The sequence below is a fragment of the Phalaenopsis equestris genome, unplaced genomic scaffold (genome assembly GCF_001263595.1).
Source record: "Phalaenopsis equestris unplaced genomic scaffold, ASM126359v1 Scaffold000240, whole genome shotgun sequence".
NCBI lineage: Eukaryota > Viridiplantae > Streptophyta > Magnoliopsida > Asparagales > Orchidaceae > Phalaenopsis > Phalaenopsis equestris.
Window position 1 is genome coordinate 51,373 of NW_018164682.1, and position 10,253 is coordinate 61,625.

Consider the following 10,253-nt stretch of genomic DNA (forward strand, 5'->3'; position numbering starts at 1 on the left):
AGCTCCACGCCCTGAGCTCCACCAGACAGCCATGGCTATAAATGGAGCTCTCCACGACCAAACGGAGAGTGTTTGAAACCTTAGGAAAACTCTATCAAAATCTCAATAGAACCTCTCCAAACCTTTCTAAGTCCAATCCCCTTTCTCTCAGCCACTCACAGTCACTCAACAAAGCCAATTTCTTCACTGAAATTTGCCCTAAAACCAGGACATATTTCTCCATAGATCTACAGTGAACCAAACTCCAATTAACTGTGCACACACCAGCCCCTGAGTGAAAAGAAGATCCCCCATAAAAGCCCCATCACCAGATCACCCCAACATAGACTTTGGTCAACACCCAAAATCGACCTAGGTCGAAATCGTACCTAGGCAATTCACCACGACCTAAGGCTTCATCGAGGAGCTCTCTGAAATCAACTCAAGCTTTTGGAAGCACCTAATCGAGGTCATACCTCTTGGGCAAAGGTTTTGAACTCTCCCCTCAAACCGAGCCTATTTGAATTCTCCATGCTCATAGACTTGATTTAAGACTCGATTAACCGTATGGATATGTTCTCCTAGTCTAGACGCGTTAATAGGAACAAACCGCACTTGATTTGATTGAGTATCCGGTGAGATATTATGTTTGGAAGTTGGACGCCTTACGGGTTTGGTTCATCGGGGATGATGACGGGGGACCGTCCGATCACGTGTTTATTCAATGGACGGTCGTGATGGAGTTAGACAAGGATATGGAACGAAACTGGGCGTTGACGGGGCAGTGAGGTGTCTGGCGACGTCAAATAGTGGAGCGCTTCGTGGAAAGTTCGGAGATGCCAACATTGAGGTGGCGCCGTGGTGGATAAATAGAAAATTAGGGATTTTCTTGAATTATTTAAATCCCAGAACTTCAAAAATCTATAACTTTGCATAGAAAAATCATAAAAATAAAATAAAAATATCATCATGCTCAGTGAACAGAGCAAAACAATGTGGAAATAGTTTCATGTTTATTTGATGCATGTGCGATTTTCAATTAATTAAATGGTGTATTTCTTACTTTAATTCTCCATTTGCAAGGACATTTCACCATGGCTTGATTTTTGGGGCTTTTGATCACTTTGTCACGAGGGATCTTCCCTAATTTTTCCAAGGTCAGGGGAGACCTCTAGGCAGAGATATCTATTTTTCAAGCATGCCATGTTAATTTTGGTAAAATCATTATAATAATTAAAATATTAATAAAAAAATACAAACCTTATTTTGGTAGGCTTACTATGATCAGAGTACCCTAAGAAAAGTTTAAATTTGGTTTTAACTCATTAAAAATAACATTAATTGTCACCAACCCCTAAAAATGAAATATAATTAAATTGGTCAAAATATAAATGTAAATGACATAAAAATCATTCTCCACTGTAATTTAATATCAGAGGAACTCCACATAAAAAATTCTAGTCAATTAAAATTAATTTAACCACTAAAATGAATTAATCATGTGAAATGACATTTTTGACACTACAATAATTATAATAACTAAAATACAACGCAAAAATCACTAAATTGGTTTTGGGAGCTCTTTATGACCAGAGGAACCTAAGAAAAATAAAAATGAAATTATAATAAATACTTCATTTTTAAGTTATTTTTAAGTATTTAAATAAATAAAAATTAGTTAAAAATCATAAAAATTAAAAAGTTATAAAAACACACTAAAATATCACATTTGGCTTCTTGATTACTTAAGAGCAATTAAAATAATTTTCCTAATTTTTAAGTCAAAATATTAATTTTAAAAGGCTTAAAATGAATTTTCTTTAATTTTTCATTAAAATAACTTTAATAACTAAAATATAAACCAAAAAAATATGAAATTTATTGCTTTGGGTTCCCTATGCTTAGAGAAATTTAAGAAAATATTAAATTTAATTTTACATTTAAATAATATTTTATATTTTTATATTTAATTAATATTCAAAACAAACAAATAATTTTAATAATTAAATTAAACCTCTAAAAATCATGAAAATTGCTTCAAGTGGTCCTTTGACCTAGTTGAATCTTCAGTAATTTTCTTAAGAACAGGAGCTTTATTTTATTTGATTTATTGAATTTTCATCAAAAATCCATATTTTTGCATTAAAAATAATTATAAAATTAAATAAATTCAGAAAAATCATATTTTCTCCTTTAATATTTTAATTAACTCATGAGTGAGGTAACATAAAATCTTAGTCCTATGGATTTAACGAATTATGAGGTGTTAAGGCCTTAAGGGCAAAATGGTAGTTTTGGAATTTAAATCTATTTAGGTCTAACCAAAGGGTAAATGGGTAATAAATAATCTTAATTTACATGTCTTGAAGATTGAAACATGAAAGGGATAAATGGTAGCAACCAATCTCACTTTGGTCTCATTAAGGATAAATTTCTAATTTCTTAAATTGATGAAATTTGGAAGAGTAATTGAATAAGAAGATATTAAGGTGAGGGGTTTGACTTTGAAAGATCATAACCCACTAACTTAAAACCCCAATTAATGGTTTAAAAATGATTTATGATTCCTGATAAGGATTAAAAACATAAATATTTAAATCTTTCTAAAAATTACTAATCTACCCATTGAATTTTAAGGGCTTAGTAGTGAATTAAGCTTAATCAAAATATTGTCTAATGAGGTTTAGAAAATGACCTATAATTAATTTCAAATAATTTTAAAAAACACTATAAGCCCATTTTTAAAGATCAAACTAGTTAAGTCCTTAATTAAGCCAAATTGCCCCTAAGGGTCTTTACCCGTATAATTTGTATGTGAAACATCAAGTGATATTTACTCCACTTAAAGAGATAATCAAAACATTTTGGTTCGTTGTGCATTAGGGTATGAATTGGTGGAACCATAAAACAAACATAATAAAGATCAAAATGAACTTGAGACGATTTTAGGGACTGTGAAATGTCTAGGGTATTACCCAGGACCTCTTCATGATCCTTTGGGAATCTCGGAGGACACTTGGACATATTATAATTTGCTTGATGGAATCATCCCTACGGATGAACAAATTAGACCCACCAAGGCTCAACATAGGGTTTGGTAGACATACCTAAAATCTGTACTCTCTGCTTTTCCTACAAACATGTTTTAATTCCTGCAAAATTATATATATTTTTTGCAAGTACTGATCTTTCAGGTGGAGGAACTGGAAGAATCGACAAGTACACTTTTAAATTACTGCATTATAATTTACTTTTGTTTCCTGCCCATAAAATTGCATGTTAAACAATAAGGTCACCCTGCATGTCAAAACTTAAACATTCAGGATAGACACAAAACTGAAACCAAAACCAAAATTAAGAAATCAAAATAAGATAAAATTCACCGTCACAACAACCAAAATCTAAGACAGCTCAAAATTTAATAAAAAAATAAAACAAAACAAAAATTGAAACTAAATTAAAACGTCTTTACGGGATGATCGAGAATCCCTTGAATGAGGTAACCTAGATTTCTCACAATCTAAATGAAAGTATGGAACTCATTGAGTTGAATTTAGTAAGTTTATTTGGACTAAGTGAATCCGAAGAAAGTAGTGGTGTCGGAATGAGGTGACAGTGAGATCCTAATCGGTGTCGCTTTAATTAACTTTAACATTCCCCATAATATTTAAATAACCATAATCTTAGAAAACATTTGATTTGGCATCAGGACTTGACGCATTAGAAAACTTAAACTCACTACGAAGAGGAGCTCAGAGCTATTATTATGGGCAACACAACCATCTTCAACAGCAAGAAGATCTACAACAGCATATCTCTCCTTAGAAATTAATCAACAAGCCATAGGATTTTGAGGTTGTCCGCCTAGTGCGACATAAGTCCTCGACTTTTCTTTAGACTTTTGTATGGCTCTGCTATACAATATAAGTCCTAACTCGTTGTAGGATTCTGAGGTTGTTGTTCATCACGACCTAAATCCTCACATCTTCCAAGCTATTCGTGTGATTGTTTCACACGAATGTAAGCCTTATTTAATAAAACTAGTAGAATGAAACATTTAAATAATTTCTTCCTCGAAACTGAAGCCAAACTATAAGATAGCTTGGGAAGTCATCGAGGTTCTTCTCAGGATCTATGACATCCCCCTATGACATCCCCGGATCTATGACATCCCCTAGTTCTTCTTCCTTTGGATCCCAAAAATAAAATGCTCCAAATTTGGGTCATTCCTCGTTTACACATCTTTTGTCCAATCTCTTTGAAAAGTTTTATCCTTTGGAATTCCTTGAAGACAATATCTCCTGATTTTTATCGAGAGTTTACTTAGGTAACTTCAGTTATCTAAGATGTAATTAAATATAAGGGCTTGCATTTATAGGAAATTTTCAAGAACTCAGCTTAACATACACCCTATTTAATTTTTTGTATTAAATAGAACAACTTGTCGGCAAATATAAAATGTTTCGCAGGCTAAACGGATGTCATAATTTTTTTAGTTTATTTGATCGAGTATTCACTAGTAAGTAATATATTTATCCCTTAGGATAGGTGCACTGTTTGCGGTTTTAGGCTCGTTTATATAAATTATTGAGGATATGAGACCGTTTTGGTCTTGTATTTTCAAAATTTAACTTTTTCCAAATTATATATATATTAAATTAAATCGGGTGTTGGGATACTCATTCCAGCGACCGACAACTTCAATCTCCCAACCAACTTTTTAGTGCCAACAGTGCATTAATTCTTTTTTTTGAATCGCAGTTTCAAGTCATTTGTGAAGGAGGTGCGGCGCAGTGTAGGTGTTTTTTTGGCGTTCTTAACAAAAATCCAAGTCGTGGGTTCGATCGGTCTCTCACGATGAGAAACTTTAATGGTGGACCATGCTTGTGGTCCAGACAGACCAGGGCGCATGTAAGAGCACCCAACCGCAACAGACCGATCGATCCATGACGAAACGAGTTCGTTGGCGGCCAAGCACCTCAATCGACCGACATGTACGTTGGAGGGCACAATCGTCACTTGGTCGGTTGTCTCAGCAGACCGATGCCAAGCCAATTGACCAATCGATCACTGCTATAATTCAAATTTAAATTGTAATGCAAATATGACATGAAATTCATACAAAAAATCAGTGATTTAATCACATTAAGAGCGGGTTTCATAATTGTTCCCTTCTTTATGCAATTGTACAAAATGCAACCTCATAAACAGAGAACAAAAATGTGAATAAAGGCGATTGGACTCTTACGACAAGGAATTGATGCTTTTATATTTTAAAAATTTTAATTTAAATTTGATAAAAAAATACTTATAAAAGTATAAAAAAATTATTTGAAATTCTGTTTGACCATTTTATAGCAGCATGAGATTCATATTTTCTTAATTTACAGTACAATTTATTAATCATTTATTTTAAAATATATAAGATATAGTAAAAAATCAATTTATTAATATACTAAAGCATTATACAAATGCGCATTGAAAATCTAATATAATTTATAACTAAAATTTTAATTTATTTTGTTTTATTCAAATTTGTCCAGGAGACACACCAAAGGTATTAAGCAAGAGAGATGTGAATAGTTGAAAATGAATAACCTTCATTCAAAAATTGACCCCTTATTTATAGATACTAGGGTGTATAGATTGAAGATTACATTCATGTCATCTAATCATTAACTTTAGGAGAGTTATTTTAGTACATTATACATGTGCCAGATGTATGCGGTGGAGGAGATTTTCCTGGGTGATGGACCATTGCCAATTGGTGCGCCTAAGGTCAATCATTCCACCTCATGACGATCAGTCAGCCTTAGGCCGATCAGTTCACCTCAAACCGATTGGTCCACCTTAGATCAATCAGTTAGATTGTAGGCCTTTCTGGGAAGCAGGAATCAAAGGGTGGATCAATCTATCTTATGTTCGATTGAACGATATTATTTGTTGTGGTCTTGGTGGATAATAATCGGTTAGTTGCATCCTTCCATCTATAATTACCGTGATTGGCCGTTGGATTCCTTCGAGCTTCGTGTTGACATATTTTTGTATACAAATTTAAATAAAATATGATTTAAAATTAATAAAAAATAAAATATTTTTTATAATATCAACTCAAAACAATTGAAAACTAATTAAAATTTTAAAAAATTCATTTAAAGCTCATGAGCAAATTCATTAGAGAGATGATGTTGACTTAAAATTTGATATGAAACATAACCAAAATATATATTAATTTAAATAAAATCATATTAAAAATTAATTTCAAATTAAAATACTTTTTATATTATTAACATAAAAATATTTAAATCCACTCAAATTTTTTTAAAAAATATAATATTTTTATTTAATACAAACAAATATTGGGAGGAAGTAAAAGTAAATTTAAATAAATAAATAAAATAAAATAAAATAAAAATGCAAAAAATGTTGAGCTAACCGAGTTGTTTGTAAATTGAAATTTAGGTATTTGAGATGTAAATAAATGGGAATGGAGTGGTGCGTATGTAAGTGCCCCCATTGTACCATTTCAGTATCCGTGTATGCACTCTTCACCGCCTTTTAGTCCCAAAAATATGGAAAAATATAGGATTCTCCTACGTAGAGCTACGTTTGGATTGAAATATTCCGCTGTGTTACTAGAATATTTCATCTGCATTATTTGTAAAAATAATGTGTTATTCGAGTATTATATAGTGTTATTCGATTATTTTGCAGTGTTATTGAAATATTTCCCTATGTTACTTGATTTGAAGTTGTGTTATTCGACATATTCCCCGTGTTATTTCAATTTTTAATATGTTATTGGAGTAACACAATGTCAAATCAAGTAATACGAGGGAATATTCTCATAACACTTTAGCCCTAAATCAAATAACGCGACGGAATATTCCAATAATACCGCAAAATAATCGAATAACACCACATAATACTTGAATAACACATCATTTTTACAAATAACAATCATTTTTACAAATAATTACAAATAACACAGATAGAATATTCTTGTAGCACAACCGAATATTTTAATCCAAACGTAACTCTACGTGAGAAGCACTGATGTAATATTTTTTTTCCGGAAAATATAAACGAATACTGCTTTTAGAGAAAGGAGCACAGGCGATTTGTGGACAATAATTTAATTGTGTTTAATGATTTTTCAATATATATTAACAATTAATTTTAGATTTTAAATAAATTAATTTAATTAAGTCACATAAGTTATAATTTACCTGCTGTGTAAATAAATACTGCCGTATATGGGTGTAAATGCCCCTATCAATCAAATTTACTCAATTCAAGTGAATTTTTTTGTTCACGCATAGTTTTAGATAGAGTGTGAACGAGACGAGCTGGAGCGAGCACATGAACGACTCGTTAACATATATGATTGCTAGAATTATATTGTGTAAAAAATTTGACTAATCACACATTTGTACGATGTTAATTGTAGGAACTAGAGCTGAGGGGGCAATATCTAGTGTGTTAGATTTTGTTGACGGTAATCCTCATATAGACAAATATGCAAGTAACGAATATAAAATAAAAGTACAGTTAAAATAAATACTTATAGAATATTTGAAAAAGTTATTGATGCTTGTATTAATATATATCAGATTACTTATAAATATACATTTAGATTGCTTATAAAATAAAATAAAAAACAAGCATATCAAAAGATTTAATAGTAGACCCGCATACATATTGAATTTTTTTCTTTGAATTCCTATAATTTAAAAGTGTGATTACTCATGAGTTATCATTCAATAACTCATTACGATGTTTTAATATTAATTTTTAGGTTTAAAACATTTGAACAAGATGAATAGAAAATAAGTAATGCATACCAGAGGTGAGAACCAGAAAAGTACAAATTGTTGCTTATTATTATTATTTTTTGTTTATTTAGTGGCTCTTTTATGTATTATTTGAATATTAAATTATTAATAATAGAAATAGAATAGGAGAGTTACACTTTTCATCGTCTGACGGTCCGTTCCCATCTTGATTAATTCCAAGCCACGGGCGGGGTCATGACAAGAATAACATCCTCGGCGAGGAACTGCATGATTTTGAAATGGCTACCCATCATGTCATGACAATGACTATGCAGGTTCAGAGTTCCAATACCGATAACCAAGCCATTGATCTTGTTGAGGTTGATCATCACGAGCTTGTTCAGGCTCAAGATGGCCTTACAGTTGATCAAGGGGATCAAAGTAAGGATGAGACTATTGCTCTTTTGCATAATCAGATAGCGCTTCTTGTTGTTCAGACAGTGGCATTGCAAGGTGGGAGGGTAGGGTCCGATGTAGTTTCTCACCCCTGCACAAGGTGAGGCGCGTCTAGCCGCTCTAATTGCACCTTCTCCACCTACTAGGCATGTTCATGCTACTTCTTCTAATGTTGCTCAATATTCTTGAGCGTTGCTCAATGTGAACATATCACTTTTTATTCGCACTTGCAGGCCTTAGTGGACGCCAAGGTTAAGGCTGCCTTAGCAACTCAGGAGGGAGAGGTTATTATGAGGAAGGGCAGACCCTATCCCAAGGTGTATGAGTATATTCCTCACTCTCTAGGATTTGTTCCCCCTTGCTTTAAGAGATATAATGGGGAAGGCAACCCCCGACAGTATATTGCTATTTTTTAGCATTATGTTGCAATATTGGCAACAACGACGTGTTATTCCTACACCTTTTTGTGACCAGGTTGTCTGATCATGCTTTTGAATGGTATGTTGATCGACCTAATGACACTTTCAGGACAATCTCGAGTTGGAAGATGATTTCATTAAGCGTTTTGTTGGTAAACACTATGAGTGATCTGGTGCTAAACCATCACAAGCCAAAAGAATTCCTGCTAGATTTTGTTACTAGATGACGAAACTTGAGCATGAAGTGCGAGCTGAAGTGCGAGCCTCTCCTTTAGGAGCAGCATGCCGTTGCACTTCTCATGGGTAAAATTAAATGCTCTATCTATAGTTTGACAAGTTCAGAAAGATTACGGTGGACATTAGATACCAACAGATCAATGCAGACCATACAGTGTTCTTTCGACAACATAAATGTCACACCACTATATTTGTTGTGTATGTTGATGACATCATTGTTATTAATGATGATGAGACAGAGATTGACCAACTAAAGGTAAGATTGGGCAAGAAATTTATGGTGAAAGATCTTGGATAACTCAGATATTTTCATGGGATTAAGTGGCCCGTGGACCTGAGGGGATGATCTTGACTTAGAGAAAGTATGTATTAGATATCCTCATAGAAATAGACATGCTGGGGTACAAACCTGCAGTCTCTCCAATTGACCCGAAGGCCAAGCTTAGTGCAGATGCAGGAGAACAATTTGATCATGAGAGGTACCAGAGATTGCTGGGTTGTCTAATTTATATTTCACACTCGACTCGACATCACTTTTGCAGTGAACGTGATAAGTTGCTACATGTATGAACCAAGAAATGATCATATGGATATAATGTATCATATTTTGAGGTTGTTGAAGAGTGCACCACAGAAGGGTTTGGTCTTCAGAAAGAATGGGCATGTAAACATTGAGGGATTTTATAATACTAACTGGACGAGTTGTGCAGATGAAAGAATATCTACCTCAAGTTACTGCATGTTCGTAGGGGGCAACTTGGTCTCTTGGAAGAGCAAGAAACGGTTTGTAGTTGCGACGCGGGTCATAGCCTTAAGAGTTGCCAAGATGATGCGACTCAGATCCTTGTTGGTTGAGCTCAAGGTGGACCAAGGAACTCACAAGTTGTGGTGCGACAAGAAGTCATCAATCAACATCGCCAACAATCCAATGCAACACGATAGAACCAAACATGTGGAGATTGATAGATTCTTTATCAAAAAGATGCTAAGTCTTGTAACCACTGGAGAGCAAGTGACTGATTGCCTCACGAAAGGACTAAGTTTATTAGATTCATCTATGTTATGTGACAAGGTGGGTTTAGTAGATATTATTTGTCCGTCTTGAGGGTGAGTATTGAAAATTGGATCCTCTGGCATTTTATTTTGAACATTTCAAATTTTGAAACAACCACTGAGTACAACTTATACCAATCCGAATGTAACTTTAAAGGTGTTACAAGTTACAACGGAACGGGCCCAACCGCCGGAAAATTCCGGGCACGACTGATCGTGAAATCGTTATGGAAATGGGGTCCACTCCACCGCCCCGCTTTAACAATATTCCCTCCGCCGAAAGAAAAATATCTTCGATTCAAAGTGAAGCGCAAAAATGAATTTGATACGTTAA